A 15,700-nucleotide genomic window follows, 5' to 3' on the forward strand; every position below is an offset into this window, starting at 1 on the left:
TAACACATTTAATTAAGTGCAACAGCTCAGAAGAGCTGAGCTGGCATTTACTCTGCATAGTTTACTTGTTGGGATGTGGTTTCCACATATGCACTTAAGTCACTATTTCATAAACTACTTATGCATGATCGTCATCAACATTGCATGAGTAGATTTACTACAACTATTTTTCTACCCCTCACAGGAACAAGAGCAGAACTGTGCTGGTGCAGTGATGACCTGACCATGAAGGTTCCACCTGCCATGGGCTAAAGAGGACCGCAGAGGCACCATGATAACCTGCCTGCGAAGGTTTCACTCCCTGAGGATGCAGAAAACCATGGTGACCCTGAAGAACATGCCTCACAGGCCACAAGAGATGAAGAAGACAGACAGTGAAAGGGAAGGGAGGAGGAGTGAGAACATCCTTTCCCTTTGTATCTGCCTCATTTGCTCAGCTCCCCTTCCTTCCCTTCACTCCCTTCCCCTTCCTTTTTACTGAGAAGGGAGGGGAGGAAAGGAGAGATGAGCTGAATAAGTGAAAGGGAAAGGAAGGGATTGTAAGTGAGGGGAGGTATGAGTGAGACAGGAGGGAAGTAATGAGGCATGATTAAGGGGAAGAGAAGGGGATAAGTGAGAGAGAAGGGAAAGGAAGGGAAGGAAAGGAAAGGGGAGGAGTGAGAGGTGAGGGAAGGATTGGGATGGTAGGATGAGTGAGAAGGGGTGAAAGGGATGGAAAGGGAAGGTAGAAGAAGTGAGAAGGAAGGAAAGGGGTGAGTGAGTAAGTGAGTAAGAGGAAAGAGAGAAAGGGAAGGGGAGTGACTGACAGAGAAGGAACAGGAACAATGTTGGCATTGAAAGGATGTCTGTAAGGGTGCTGGGGATGGGGAAGGCAATGAGGAATGAGTGTGAAACTGTTGGGGACAGGGGGTAGTGAGGGGTGACTATGCAACACTCATCTCTCTTGTGTGTGTGTGTGTGTGTATGTGAGACAGCAAGGTGGGCGCATGTGTATGTGTGTGGGAATCTGAGAATGAGAGTGTGTGTCTGGGCATGCATGTGTGTTTGTGTGTGTGAGGTGTGCATCAGAGGTTGACTTTTGGGCTGAGGTGGGGTTGACGCAACCCGCAGGCAAGAGCCTACGGGTCCCCACTGTCAGCAGGTGGAGTGGGCTGAAGCTAGAGGCCACTGGTGCTTCACCTAACCCAGCCCACGTTCCCCTCGGGTTGAACCTTTGGGTGCCGGGGCTGGCAGGACTTAGGCAGGCCTCAAGGTTGGATGTCGAAGGCAGGTAGTTCAGTCCAGAGGCAGCAGCCAGCAGGTGGTGTAGTTCTATCCTGGACTGCTTCCAGAATAGGAACCCCACTACCAAGGAACAAGGATTGACAGAAGGTGCTTGAGCAAAGAAAGGCCAGAGCCTTAAGAGTCCACGTCCAGAGGATAGGGACGGAAGCGCCACTGTCGAACTAGATGAGAGCTGGCGGCAAATGGAGAGTTGTAGCAAACAAAGTAGAATTCTGGATACAAAGGAGTCTATAAAGTGGTCATCCATAGCAATAGTCAGGGCATGGAGAAGGCAGGCATGCTCAGGCGTGGTAATGGTCAAGGCACGGAGAAGGCAGGCATGGTCAGGTATAGCAATGGTCAAGGCACAGAGAAGGCAGGCGTGGTCAGGCGTAGCAGTGGTCAGGCTTCGAGAAGGCAGGCAAGGTCGGACGTAGCAGAAGTCGGCATCAGGAAGACAATCAGAATATAGATGAGACGAATGAGGAATCAGGAACTTGGAGACAATCAGGAACATGGAACGAAGAAGCACGGAGGCAACGAGTACTCAGAACCAAACAGGGAACCGAGGAGACCTGTTGCAAAGGCAATGCTATAGTGTGAGGCCTGAGCTTTTATACGCTGAAGGATCTGACATCAGCATCCAGGTCCGTGGCCAGGTTGCCACCGCAGGCCCTTTAAAAGGTTTACTGAGGCGCACGTGCGCCTAGGGAGGGGCACAGCGCAGCTGGTGGTGTCTTTCCATGAACCCCACAGAGAGGCCCGCAGAGAGGCCCGACTTCCAGCCATGGAGACATCCTGGCTGGAAGTCCCGGGAACTGGAGCAGGGCCGGAGGCGCTGGCAGGAGCCCAAGGTCGGAGCCGGCGGCCCACTGCTGCAAGCGACGGGGAGCTGGAGCCTGGACATTGCTTAGAAAGGTGAGAGGGCCGCACCGTGGGGCTGCTGCGGGCGGCAAGTGTTACATGAGGTAGTTTGTGAGGGAAAGCATGTGAGTGAGAGCTTGTGTGTGTTTGAGAGAGAGGGCATGTGAGAGCAAAAGCCTGTGTGTGATTAGAGCCTGTGTCGGAGAAAGCATGTGAGAGCGAGAGCCTGTATGTGTGTGTGTGTGTGTGTGTGTGTGAGAGAGAGATAGAAGGAGTAAGGGAAGAAAATAAGAGGAGAGAGAAGAAACAGAAAGAAAAAAGAGATCCTGAAAAGAATTAAGAAAAGACTGATAAAGGGAAAATGGAAAAAAGAGACTGGGACCAACTGATTAGAAAAATAAAAAGATCAGACAACAAAAGTAAAAAAAAAAAAGTAGAGTTTTTAGTGATTGGAATATGTGATCATTGGGAATGTGCATTACTTACATTTCAGTTTTGTCTGCATGTTTCTATTTCTAATTTGTAATTCCTTTGTAAAGGTTGGTCTATGTACTGCCTGTTTGTGAATGAAGTGCAGTATTTGTGTTAACATATATTTTCTCTATAGGGATATATAGCAGTACGACTTGTTATGTTTGCCAAGTAGGTGGTGTATTAGTATTCTAGGGCCTGGTGTAATATTTATATTGCTGACTTTTCATAAATTAGGGTGCTGGTGTTTGATTTCTGAGAGATCATGCAGTGATTGTATGGAATGGCAAGGTTCTAGATGTCTTTATTTATTTATTATTTTGCAGGGGTTTATGAATGTTCTGGGGTTAACCCAGTTGGTTAATACCACTATTCATCGAAGTGGTTATATTTTAGATTTTAATGCCAGATAAATGTCTAAATAATGGTATGAATTCCTTTATAAGGAATTTGCATATACCTTGGTCAGATCACACACTGTTATTGTTTGATTTTAAATTTGAGCAATATCTGGAGACACCTAGATCAGTGTGGAAAAAAAGTGAGGGCACCTCTAAATCAGGAGAAATTTTCTGAATTATGGAATAATATTAAACAAACTGCTGATTTTAGTTCCCTCACTCATGCTGTTACATGGTGGACTGTACTATAGAACAAATTTATGATATGGCTGCACCTAGCAAACTTGAGCAAAGTTCATAGGTCATTTGCTCTGTGGTTTAATAAGAATTTGGTATTGTGCCATAGGCAGGTATGGAAGGAGAAGCGCAAATGGCGGAGGTTTCAAACTAATATTACGAAGTTGCGTTATGTTGCAGCTTTGCATAACATAGCGCAAGTTATTTAGAGAATCAACGAAGATATCATATTATGTCACCATTTTTAATAATTCATTGAACAAGCTCTTAGAACTATTTTCTGTAGTTAAAAGTGTGATTACAAAGCCTAGAACTTTGGGTGATAGATTTCCATATGCTGAAGAAGTTGTAAGATATTTTCAGAATAAGATCTTGAACCTGCAAGTATCCACCTTTAGTTTACCTAGCTGGGAGAATCTTATTCCAGATAATGAGATCAGACTGGCTGAGTGGGTGGATTTTAGGCCTTTGACTGTTGATAGTTTAAAGGATTATACTTGTTGAAATCAAATTCACCACTTGTAGTTTGGATTTAAATCTTTCCTGGGTTCTAAAGAATCTAATCTCATGTTTGGTGATTCATCAGCAGAAATTGTGTATCTTTCCTTAAGGGAAGGAGTTGTGCCAAAGGCTCTAAAAAAGGCAATAGTAAAACTGATTCTGAAAGATCAGTCAATATCCTCCTGTCTTCTGATGAATTATTGTCCCACTTCAAACCTTTGCTTTTTAAGCAAAATTTTAGAGAAATGGGTCTTGATCCAATTAGATGAGTTTTTAGAAGAAAATAAGATGCTAGATAAGGAGCAATGTGGGTTGTGCATTTTCATAGGACTGAAATCTTGTTACTCTCACTCAGGCCGATACAGAAAGAAACACGCGATACAGTAAATACAAATATGCTAATTAGGGCCCGCAGTAAAAGGAGGTGCTAGAGACACTAGCGCATCCCTAGTGCCTCCTTTTTGACAGGCGCAGCGGCTGTCAGCGGGTTTGACAGCCGACGCTCAATTTTGCCGGCGTCGGTTCTCGGACCCACTGACAGCCACGGGTTCGGAAACCAGATGCCGGCAAAATTGAGCGTCCGGTTTTCAACCCGCGAGCCGCAGGCTGATTTTAAATATTTACATTTTTTTATTTTTAATTATTTTTTACTTTTGGGACCTCCAACTTAATATCGCCATGATATTAAGTCAGAGGGTGTACAGAAAAGCAGTTTTTACTAGGGATGTGCATTTGTTTCATACGTTTCCTACACAAGCATGTAATATGAAACGTATGAAACATATGAAACGAATGCACATCTAATTGACATGTAATGGGAAATGTATGAAACGAATTAAACGAATGCACATCCCTAGTTTTTACTGCTTACCTGTACACTTTCCTGGTGCTGAGAGACATTAACGCCTACCTTTGGGTAGGCACTAATTTCTGAAAGTAAAATGTGCGGCTTGGCTGCACATTTATTTTCTGAATCACGCGGGAATAACTAATAGGGCCATCAACATGCATTTGCATGTTGTGAGCGCTATTAGTTTTGGGGGGGTTGAAGGCGCGTTTTCGACGCACTATTACCCCTTACTGAATAAGGGGTAAAGCTAGTGCATTGAAAATGCGCGTCCAACCGCACACCGCACGTCCAACCGCACACCGGAGCGCACTCTACTGTATCAGCCTGTTAGATGACTTACATCGTGACACAGAAAATAAAAATCTGGAATTCTGATACAAGTGGCTATATCATCAACTTTCCATACTATTTGTCATGCCAAATTAATTTCAGCTTTGCAACAACTGAGGATTGCAGATGTGGTGCTACATTGGTTTCAGTCATTTCTTGGAGACAGAGAGCAACAAGTTCAATTTAATGGAACATCTTCGGTTTGGTATTTGTGCATTAGTGGCATACCCCAGGGACTGGTGCTGTCTGCCACTTTATTTAATATGTACATGCAACCTTTGGGCAGCATGCTGACTTCCCTGAGGCTGCTTTATCATATATATACTGATGGTGTGCAATTTTACAAACCAAGTACCAAGGTGGGGGAATTTCCAGCTGATGACACTGGTCAGAGTAAGATGTGAATTAAGGAGTGGATGGTGTGAGGGAGTATATAAGAAACGTCCTCAGAACACCTTAAAGGACCAGCCACAGCTATCTGTACCGGCCCTCCTTTAGTCCCAACCCTGCAAGGGATTCTGGACTAGGATGGATCACGGCAGACCAGGGATAAAAGACCGGGCCCAGAGCATTAGGAGAGGCCCCAGAGAGGAAGCCTTCCTATGAGAGGACAGGTTGCAACTGATGTTGAATAATGTCAGAACAGCAAGGTGAGCTGCATCTGTTTTTCTGTTTTGCTTTCACAGTAAATAAAAGTGCGCGTAAGGAAACAGTCAGAGTTTCCCTGCTTTGTTTTCCTGGCAGTTTCCCAAGTCACTACTGCCCAGTTTACCACAGATGGCTATAATAGTTTCTGTCTAAATTACAGTAAAACCACAGTACTTTGGTTAGGGAAGATTTCCCCTCCTTCCATTCCTTGTGGTACTGTCAAAGATGGCTCGTTATTGGACCTGAAGTCTGAAGCTCGGCATCTTTGACAGTAGCACAATAGTCTAGGCTGCTGAGTACAATTGCCTGAACAAACAATCTAAATTCCTGGAGGGAAAGAAGCAAATGTAGAGATTTAAGCAAACATAATTTGAAAAAAGCCATTTTTGCCACTCTCTTTATGTGAGATTTAAGAGACAGTTCTGAATCAAGAAGTAACTCCTAAATGCCGAGCTGCAGACTTCAGGTCCAATAACGAACCATCTTTGACAGTACCACAAGGAATCGAAGGTGGGACATTGAAAAAAGACTGCCTTAGTCAGCTGTTCTTTGAAAATAATTAAGGACATGTTTTATTGTATGTAGAATTAAGATGACAATTTCCAAACTATGCACAGCACGTGCCAGTCTCTGGGTAATTTGAAAATTAGGATGATGTAGTGGCTATCATGGAGACCTGGTACACAGAAAACTATGACTGGGATATAGTTATACTCGGCTACAATCTATTCAGAAAGGACCGGGTAGGAAGGAGAGGAGGAGGCATGGTATTATGCATAAAGAACAGTATTAAAGCAACAGCATTGCTGGGTTTACAAGGTAAGGAGGAGGCACTGTGGGTTAATCTGAAAGAGGGAATGGTATATCTATTTATATTGGTGTAATACACAGACTTCCAACACAGAAAGAGGAGGTGGACAGAGATTTAATGGAGGATATTCACAGGATTGCTGTAAAAGGGTAGGGGCTGCTGCAAAGAGATTCTAATCTTCCAGATGTTGATTGGGACATCCTGGCTGCAGTATCTTCTAGAAGCAGGAAGATACTGGATTCTATGCAAGGAAAACTGTTCTGTCAACTGGTAATGGAACCCACATGGGAGGGGGCAATACTGGATCTGGTGCTTACCAACGGAGACAGTATTTCTGATGTAGTGGATTACCATCTGGAAATTAGTGACCACCAGATGGTGTGGTTCAATATTAGGAAGCAAGAGATGAAGGTTCATTCTAAGGTGAGGGTCCTAGACTTCAGGAAAACATATCTTTCTCAAAATGGGGGATTAACTTAATGAGTCATCAGTTGGATGGGAAAATCTAGGATCGGATGTTCAAGGATAATCACCTTTGTTAGATGTTCAAGGATTATCACCTTTGTTAGTGTGTTCAATGTAAAAGGTTTTGCACTGTATTACCTGTTTGATAATAAATAAAAAAATTTACAAATAAAAAAAAAATTAAAGAAATTAAAGAAGGGCAGAGGGCAAAACTAAAAGGAGATATCAAAGGGCAACTCAACTTTTTGTTAGGAATGTAAATAAAGGGAAGAGAAAAAAGAGATCATTGTGGTTTTTTTAAAGAAGTAGTTGAAAGGTAAGGGAGAAAAGGTTAGCATTCATAAACTACAACAGATCGCATAAAGAGGAAGACAGGCGACAATATCTGGAAAAATTAAGAGAGCCTGGGAAAGTATTCAGGAATGCGAAAATTCAAATAGAACAAAAAATAGCAAATATGGTAAAATAGGGGGACAAGACTTTTTTTTAGTATGTTAGTGATAGAAGGAAGTTCAAAAGTGGCATTGTGAGACTCAAAGGTGAAGGAGAGGAATATGTATAGGCTAATGAGGAAAAAGCCAAGAGGTCCATATTCAGACACAGTCTGGCTAGCAAAGTTAGCCGGATAAACTTATCTGGCTAAATTTGGAGCTATTTTCAATTGTGAAACCGCACTATTGAATATAGCCAGCTATCTTAAAGTTAGCCACTAGCTATAGCCTCCTAACTTTAGGTTAGCTCTTTGGCCCAACCAGACTTGGCTGGCTGTCATCCAGCTAACTCTGAATATTGGAGTTAGCCAGTTAACCTAATTCCTCCCAGTTATGCCCCTGGAACGCCTCTGACTTCGGAGGCTAAATTCTAGCTGCCTAACTGGCTGATTTTTTCAATGCTTCTTTAGAGTCTGGAGTAGTTCTGGAGGACTGGCAAAAGGTGGATGAGGTTCCTATTCATAAAAGTTGAAATCCGGAGGCTGGGAACTACAAGCAAGTTAGTCTGATCTCTGTGGTGAGCAAACTAATGGAATCACAGCTAAAACAGAAGATAGTGCAATTTTTGAATCCAATGGATTGCAAGATCCAAGGCAGCATGGTTTTACCAGAGATAAATCTTGTCAGAGATATCTGATTAATTTCTTTCATTGGGTATCCAGAGAGTTGGATCAAGGGAGAGTGCTAGATGTAGGGTACTTGAATTTCAGCAAGGCCTTTGACACCTTTCCACACAGAAGACTTATAAATAAATTGTGCATCCTTGATATAGATCCTAGAGTCACTGACTGGGTTAGAAACTGGCTGAGTGGGAGGCAACAAAGGGTAGTGGTAAATGGAGTTTTTTTCCTAGGAAGTGGTTGTTACTAGCACTTTGCTTCAGAGATTGGTCCTTGGACCGTTTCTTTTCAACATTTTTGTGAGCAACATAACAGAAGGGCTGTCAGGAAAAGTTTGTCTTTTCGCCAATGATACCAAAATCTGTAACGGGGTAGACAGCCAGGAAAGAGTGTAAAACATGAGGAGGGATCTAGCAAAGCTCAAGGAATAGTCTAAGGTTTGGCAGCTAAGATTTAATGCTAGAAAATGCAGAATGATACATTTAGGATACAAAAACCCAAGAGAAAGGTACAGTATTGGAGGTGAAATTCTTCTAAGCACAACGGAAGATCAGGATCGGGAGATAATTGTATCTGATGATCTTAAGGTGGCCAAACAGGTGGATAAAGTGATGATGAAAGCCAGAAAGATACTTGGCTGCCTAGGAAGAGGAATGGTCAGCAGAAAAAGGGAGGGGATATTGCCCCTGTATAGGTCCCTGATGAGGCCTCACTTGGAATACTATGTACAATTCTGGAGACCGCACCTTCAAAAGGATATAAACAGGAAGGTGGCTACTAAAGTGGTCAGTGGTCTTTGTTCTGAAGCATATGGGGATAGACTTAAAGATCTAAACATGTATACCCTGGAGGAAAGGTGAGTAGGGAGATATGATGGAGACATTCAAATATCTCAAAGGGTTCCCTGCACAGGAAGTGAGTCTTTTCAATTTAAAGGAGGCTCTAGAAGGAGGGATCATGAGATGAGGTGGAAAAGTGGTAGACTCAGGAGTAATCTTAGGAAATATTTCTTTACAGAGAAGGTGGTGGATGGGTGGAACAGCCTCCCAGTGGAAGCCGTAGAGACAAAAACTGTATCTGAATTCAAGAAAGCATGGGATAAATATAGGGGATCTCTAAATATAATGCTAAATTATTGGATGGATGGGCAGACTAGATGGGTCATATGGTCTTTTTCTGCTGTCATGTTTCCATGCGTAACCCTTTGTCGGGGGGGTTTGCTGTTTCCCCTAGGGCCATAAAAGTATTTGTTAGTCGGGGCTACTCGTAGCATCCATCTTCTTCTTTCTGCATCTCTCAGGAAGTGAGCTCTTTCTGTGGGGGAAAAGGAAATCCTTTGTGTCCCAGGTGCTGGAGTGTCTCTCCAGATGTGTGCACCTCTCTTGTGATGTGGTCTCTTCAGGGACCAACAAGGTGGACTCAGACTGGGTGTTCAGTTTAAGTTCACTGATTATTACCAAAATGTCAATCACTGTCCCACAAACATTCCACAAATGAAATTGTACATTTGAACTATTTACATTGTCTCTCTGCTTGGATGCTTGTGTCCTTCTCTCTAGCTCCTTGGAGGAAGCTTGCCACTGTCTACTCATCTGTATAAACCTCCCAGTGAATTTGGAATCCTAGGGGGAAGTCCCAAACCACAAAAAGATCCTACCTGAGTCCAAAGTTCAGTCAGATGCCCACAACCTGTATCTGCTCCCTTTGGGGAAGAGATCTGATTGGGACTTTGGTATTACAAATCCTGTTCTCTTCTTCCTCTCTGTGTGACCTGATGTTCCAGTACTGCTCACAGTTCTCTACCTCCTTCACTGTTTTGTGAAGAGGGTGGGAAAAACCTCCACACTAACAAAAGGGGGGAAAATCCAAATGTCTCTATCCAAAATATCTCACGCTGGGCAATGCGTTCATTGGTCTTGCTTCCTCTAGGGAGTAGAGGAGTCCCTCATTGGTCTCCAGTCCTTGCTCTTAGGATTGGGGGCGTGACCCTCTCCAAAGCACAGAGTGTTCCCCAGAACAAGAAAACGTATAAAAAACCTGACCAAAATTTACAAAAAATCTCTCTCTCTTCAAAAGGGAGGTAGACCCACAGAGAGAGAGAGTGTACTGACGAGGAATCTCTTCTTAATGCAAGAATAAATACCAAGCTGGGTTAGTGGGCCCAACTCAGCAGGGGAAAATGAAAACAGCTCCTTATTCCTCAAAACCCAACTTAAAATGGCCATGCTCTCTCTACCTTTTGCTCCAGCTTATGTCTTGGCATAGCCAATCACATTCAGTTCAGTGGAGAGACTGAAAGAAAATGGAAAATCCCATTACTTATACTATCCCTGATGGTAAGGGACCTAGAGCCATCTAGTAGCAAACCAAAGGGTTGATCACATATGCAAATAGTTTGTGCCTGGGTACTTTATACTTGCTCTGAAGCATGGGCAAAATATGTATGTGAAAGTATACATAAGGATTTCAGTATGAAATCCCTGCATTTATTTTCCCTTCCATAACCTAACTCTGCCACTTTTTCCCTGTAGGTAAAATGTATTCATCTGTGAACATCAGTTTACCCAAATAAAAAGTTCTGAAACCAATTACATTTACAGTCTACCTAAACCACTTGCCACCAAATATCCACTCTGCCACCCATTCCTATTTAGAAAGGATGATTACTGCACCTGGAGCTACAATGAGATAATGCATTAAAATAGAAGAAGTTTAATCAATCTCCTCTCAATTTAACAGCAAACCTGAAGCAGGTAATTTCTTTTGTTCTTGCAATTTATTTACCCAGAAAAGCTCAGCTCAGATGAAGCATCTGTTCTTCAGTGAAATTCAGCTTTTCTCAATTTTACAGCTGGGTTAACTAAGGTTGGAATGATTTTCTAAAGGCAAATAGTCTGGGGGTTTTTTTTTTTTCAGTTTACAGGACTTCTGCCCAACCCCACTTGCTCTGGGAATAGTCAAAGAGACATGTTCTGCTCTGGGCCGCTAGAAAGAAGCTCCTGAAAAAAAAAAGGGCTGGGATGGGCTGCTCCGAGTTACAGGGAAACTATAGATCATGAAGCTACAATGTCAGCACTCCGAAATACATCTAAGAATAGACAACAAGACGTGTGTTTTCATGAGACCAACAGATCTGAAACAGGTTTCACTTCCAGAACACAAAACATCAGCTCCCCTTATTATTTTTTTTATCTTGCACTCTCTGGCAGCAAGTTTATTCTCTTGTTGCCAGGAAACCACAAAGTTGACCATTGACATCACTCTGCATTACCAGTTGAATGCAAAGAACCAAATGCTCATTAAGCCTGAATGATATGAACCTCTCTTCTGGAAGGAGGAAAGAAAGAACATGCTATCATTGCAATGAACCACAGGAGGAAGAAGCAATGTAACATGAGCCACCAGCCTGGAAGTCAGAGAAAAACTAAAAAGGTTATCAGATGCCTACTTGTGAAGGTGATTAAATCACTACTGAAGAGATGAGTTAGAGTTGAAGGTTAGGGGAATATTGCTGCTGATTTAACAATGAAATATCACTTTACAAACAAATAATGGCAAGGGCTTAAATTGTAGAACTTTGATTAAAAGAGGGATTTGTATTGGAATGTACTGAAAGACCATCTTATGAAACTAACAAATCCTCACGCTGAACAAAGGGGGTGGGGATGGGATAACACTTGGATACAGGGTTGTCAGAGGAGGGAAAACAAAGGCAGACATCCTAACGCTGATCAGGAGGCAACATTGGGTCCCAAGGAAGGAAGGGATCCCAACGCTGATCAGAAAATAATATAGGGTCCTCCAGGTGGGTGGGGGCCCCAACAACTGATTGGGAGGTGAAATCAAATTCCCAAGGATGATGCGCACCCCATGGACCATGAGGCAATGCTGGGTCCCCCAGGAGGGCAGGGACCCCTAGCAACTGATTGGGAGATAGAGTTAAGTCCCCCAATAGGGTGCAGACTAGAGCGGTAGATTGGGAGGCAGAGTGGGGTTCCCCAGAAGGGCAGAGATTGGACTTATTGCATATATTTTTATTTAAAGATAGTGATTTCATAACCGGCCCCATACATGTGTGGTCTGTGATGCAACCAAGTGACACCAGTAAGTTTTCAAACCGAAGTTACATATATCAGTTTTCTTTGAAAATGATCCCAGCAAAAATATGCACACACAATTATACCTGCTATTTAGTATGCATAGTTTTTCCAAGAGAAATTGTACACATAGGGGTAGATTTTAAAAGGTATGTGCGCGATTTTATAACATGCACGTGCAGGCGCATGCATGTTATAAAATTAGGGCTTGGCGTGCGCAAGGGGGTGCACAATTGTGCACCTTGCGCGCTCCTAGCCGCACTGCCTTCCCCTGTTCCCTTCCCCCTAGCCTGACCTTCCCCACCCCTTCCCTTAACCTTTCCCCCCCCCAGCCCTACATTAACCCCCCCCCCCCCCCCCGACCTTTGTCTTACCTTTTGCACCTGCCTCTGGGCAGGTGCAGGTTGCGCATGCCGGCAGCCTGTCGGCACGCGATCCTCCAACACAGCAGCAAATGGCTGCTATGTCGGAGGCCTCTGGTCCTGCCCCCGCTCCACCCCAGACCGCCCCACCCCGCCCCCGCCCTGCCCACACTCCGCCCCCAGACTGCCCCGTTTTGCAAGCCCCGGGACTTACACGCGTCCTGGGGCTTTATGCACATAGCCGGGCCTTTTTAAAATAGACCCGGAGCGCGTAACCCCCTATGCGTGTAAATCCTCTGGATTCTACACACATATTGGTTGCAAAATTATCTAAAGTACTACTTTAACTGCAGAAGTCCCTTTGAAAATTATCCTCAAAAGGCATGTGTGTAAATTCTCTTTGCAAAACTATGCACACCAAATATCAGGTGTAATAGCATTCATGTAATTTTGGCAAGATAATTTGCAAAGTGCAAGCATATTTAAAAACTGGTTTTGTGCACATTTGCTCAGCTAATGTATGTGTGATGTTAAAATATTATTCCCATAGGGGCAGATTTTTAGAATTATGCGCGGGGGTACATTTCTGCACGCTACCCGGCACGCACAAATGTACACCCGATTTTATAACTTGCGCGCGCTGCCGCGCGCATGTTATAAAATCCAGGGTCGGCGCATGCAAGAGGGTGCACACATGTACACCTTGTGCGCGCCGAGCCCTAGGGGAGGCCCGATGGCTTTCCCCGTTCCCTCCAAGGCCGCTCCGAAATCGGAGCGGCCTTGGAGGGAACTTTTTTTGTCTCCCCCCCCACCTTTCCCTCCCTTCCCCTATATAACCCACCCCCCAGCCCTACCTAAATCCCCCCCTACCATATTTTGTTGAGTTACGCCTGCCTCTGGCAGGTGTAACTTGCATGCGCCGGCTATCTGCCGGCGCGGCAGGCCCTAACACAGGCCTCTGTGTTGGGGCACTCAGCCATGCTCCCTGACCGCCGCCACACCCCCGGACATGCCCTCAGACCATGGCCCCGCCCACTGCCCTGCCCATGCCCCACCCATTTTTGCACGCCCCGGGGCTTGCGCATGCCACCAAGCCTATGCAAAATAGGCTCGGCGCACGCAGGGGGGGGGGGGGGTTAAGGGTTACGTGCGTAACTCTTTTAAAATCCGTCCCACAATCTTCTTCACTTAAACCAACAACTTAGGTACACCTCCATTTCTTTTACTTATCTCTTCGTTATCAGTGCTCTTACTGCTCACTGACTCACTGCTCTGTCCATAGCAGGCTTGGATTCTGTCACAGGTTTGCTCACTGACTCACTGCTCTGTCCCTAGCAGGCTTGGATTCTGTCACAGGTTTGCTCACTGACTCACTGCTCTGTCCCTAGCAGGCTTGGATTCTGTCACAGGTTTGCTCACTGACTCACTGCTCTGTCCCTAGCAGGCTTGGATTCTGTCACAGGTTTGCTCACTGACTCACTGCTCTGTCCCTAGCAGGCTTGGATTCTGTCACAGGTTTGCTCACTGACTCACTGCTCTGTCCCTAGCAGGCTTGGATTCTGTCACAGGTTTGCTCACTGACTCACTGCTCTGTCCATAGCAGGCTTGGATTCTGTCACAGGTTTGGTTGCTACCACTACGCGAGTAGGCTATTCCAGACCTCTATTGCCATGCCTTCTCAATAAAGAGCCTATGAGCCTCCCACCCTCCAACTTTGTATCCTGATGCTTTGAAATTTCCTTTTCTATGGAAAATGCCGCTTTCTTTTTAAAGTTTTATTTAAACTGCCAGATGTTGTATATACAAATAAGGAAATATTAAAAAATTGGTGGCAAATCTCAATGTGCATAATACTTCAATAAGGTGAATAAACAAAAAAGAAGGGAGAAGGCTGCAAAGCCTAAGTATCATGAAGAGATCATACTGTACACATAGAAGCATTTCACGGGAAATGTGTGTACTGTGTTTGGTTGATAAACAGTTGCTGCTGGTGCCCCTTATTAAGGAAACCTGCCTTCAGGATGCACAGAGGCAGACCCTCTCAGTAGTTGAGTTTACCCTTACCAGCTGAACTTCCTGAGGTCTGGGAATATAAGACTTCTTGAAAGAAACTGAAGGCCCACTTATTTCAACAGGTATTTGGCTAAAATGTGGCCCTGAGGTTTTTATTTTATTGTTGCCTTGTATATTTTATGATGTACTGATTTTGTATGCATTATATGTTTTGAATGTGATTGTGGATGCACTTTTGTAATCCATTTAGAACAGATGGATCTGATATAGACAGAATATAAGTACATTTAAGTAAATAAATACTCCAAAGAAACCAAAATATCTTCTTATCCGGCATGTATTTGAAGCCTGGTAAATATTTGAATATTTCTATCATATCCTCACATGCCTTCTTTCCTACAGAGAGTACATCTTGACTTCCATAAACTCAAAATTATTACAGTATCTCTTCATCCACTAGAACTCAATTTATCATATAAAAATACTTTTTGGAGTATCTCCTGTAAATATTTACCCACTTAAATACCAGCACATCTACTAGCGGAAAAAAAAAAAGTACCTAAAAATGAAGCTGCCACATTAGTACAACCACTCATATGCTAAGAGATGGAGGAAACCTTGTAGAGAATCTTAGGTGCTGTAGATGACTCACCAGCATTGAAGAAATAATATACTGATGCAAAATGTTTATGCATAAGTGATTGTTATGCTTTATAAAAAATTAAGTGTTCAATGACCCTTCATCTTCCACAACGTAACACAATGAGCTTGAATTTCCACACAGAGATGAACCACAATATGCAGTACTGTATATCGGAACACTGTAGGGTATATGGTTCTTTAAATTGAGGTCAAACAGAATGTTAGGAATTATTAGGAAGGGAATGGTGAATAATATGGAGGATGTCATAATGCCTCTGTGTCACTCTATGGTGAGACTGCACCTTGAATACTGTGTACCATTCCGGTCACCGCATCTCAAGAAAGATATAGTTGCAATGGAGAAGGTACAGAGAAGGGCGACCTAAATAATAAAGGGGATGGAACTGCTCCCCTATGAAAAAAGACTAAGGTTAGGGCTGATCAGCTTGGAGAAGAGACAGCTGAGGGGGGATATGATAGAGGTGTTTAAAATCATGAGAGGTTTAGAATAGTTAAATGTGAATCGGTTATTTAATCTTTTGGATAATAGAAGGACTAGGAGGCACTCCATGGAGTTAGCATGTGGCACATTTAAAACTAATCAGATAAAATTCTTTTTCACTCAATACACAAT

The 15,700-nt window shown here is 43.6% G+C and overlaps 1 pseudogene; it reads right to left on the reverse strand.

The window, feature by feature from the left end:
* The window catches only part of LOC115089436, a 1,328,227-nt pseudogene that overhangs the window by 730,908 nt on the left and 581,619 nt on the right, over positions 1 to 15,700 (reverse strand).

The sequence above is a fragment of the Rhinatrema bivittatum genome, chromosome 4, assembly GCF_901001135.1.
Source record: "Rhinatrema bivittatum chromosome 4, aRhiBiv1.1, whole genome shotgun sequence".
Taxonomy (NCBI): domain Eukaryota; kingdom Metazoa; phylum Chordata; class Amphibia; order Gymnophiona; family Rhinatrematidae; genus Rhinatrema; species Rhinatrema bivittatum.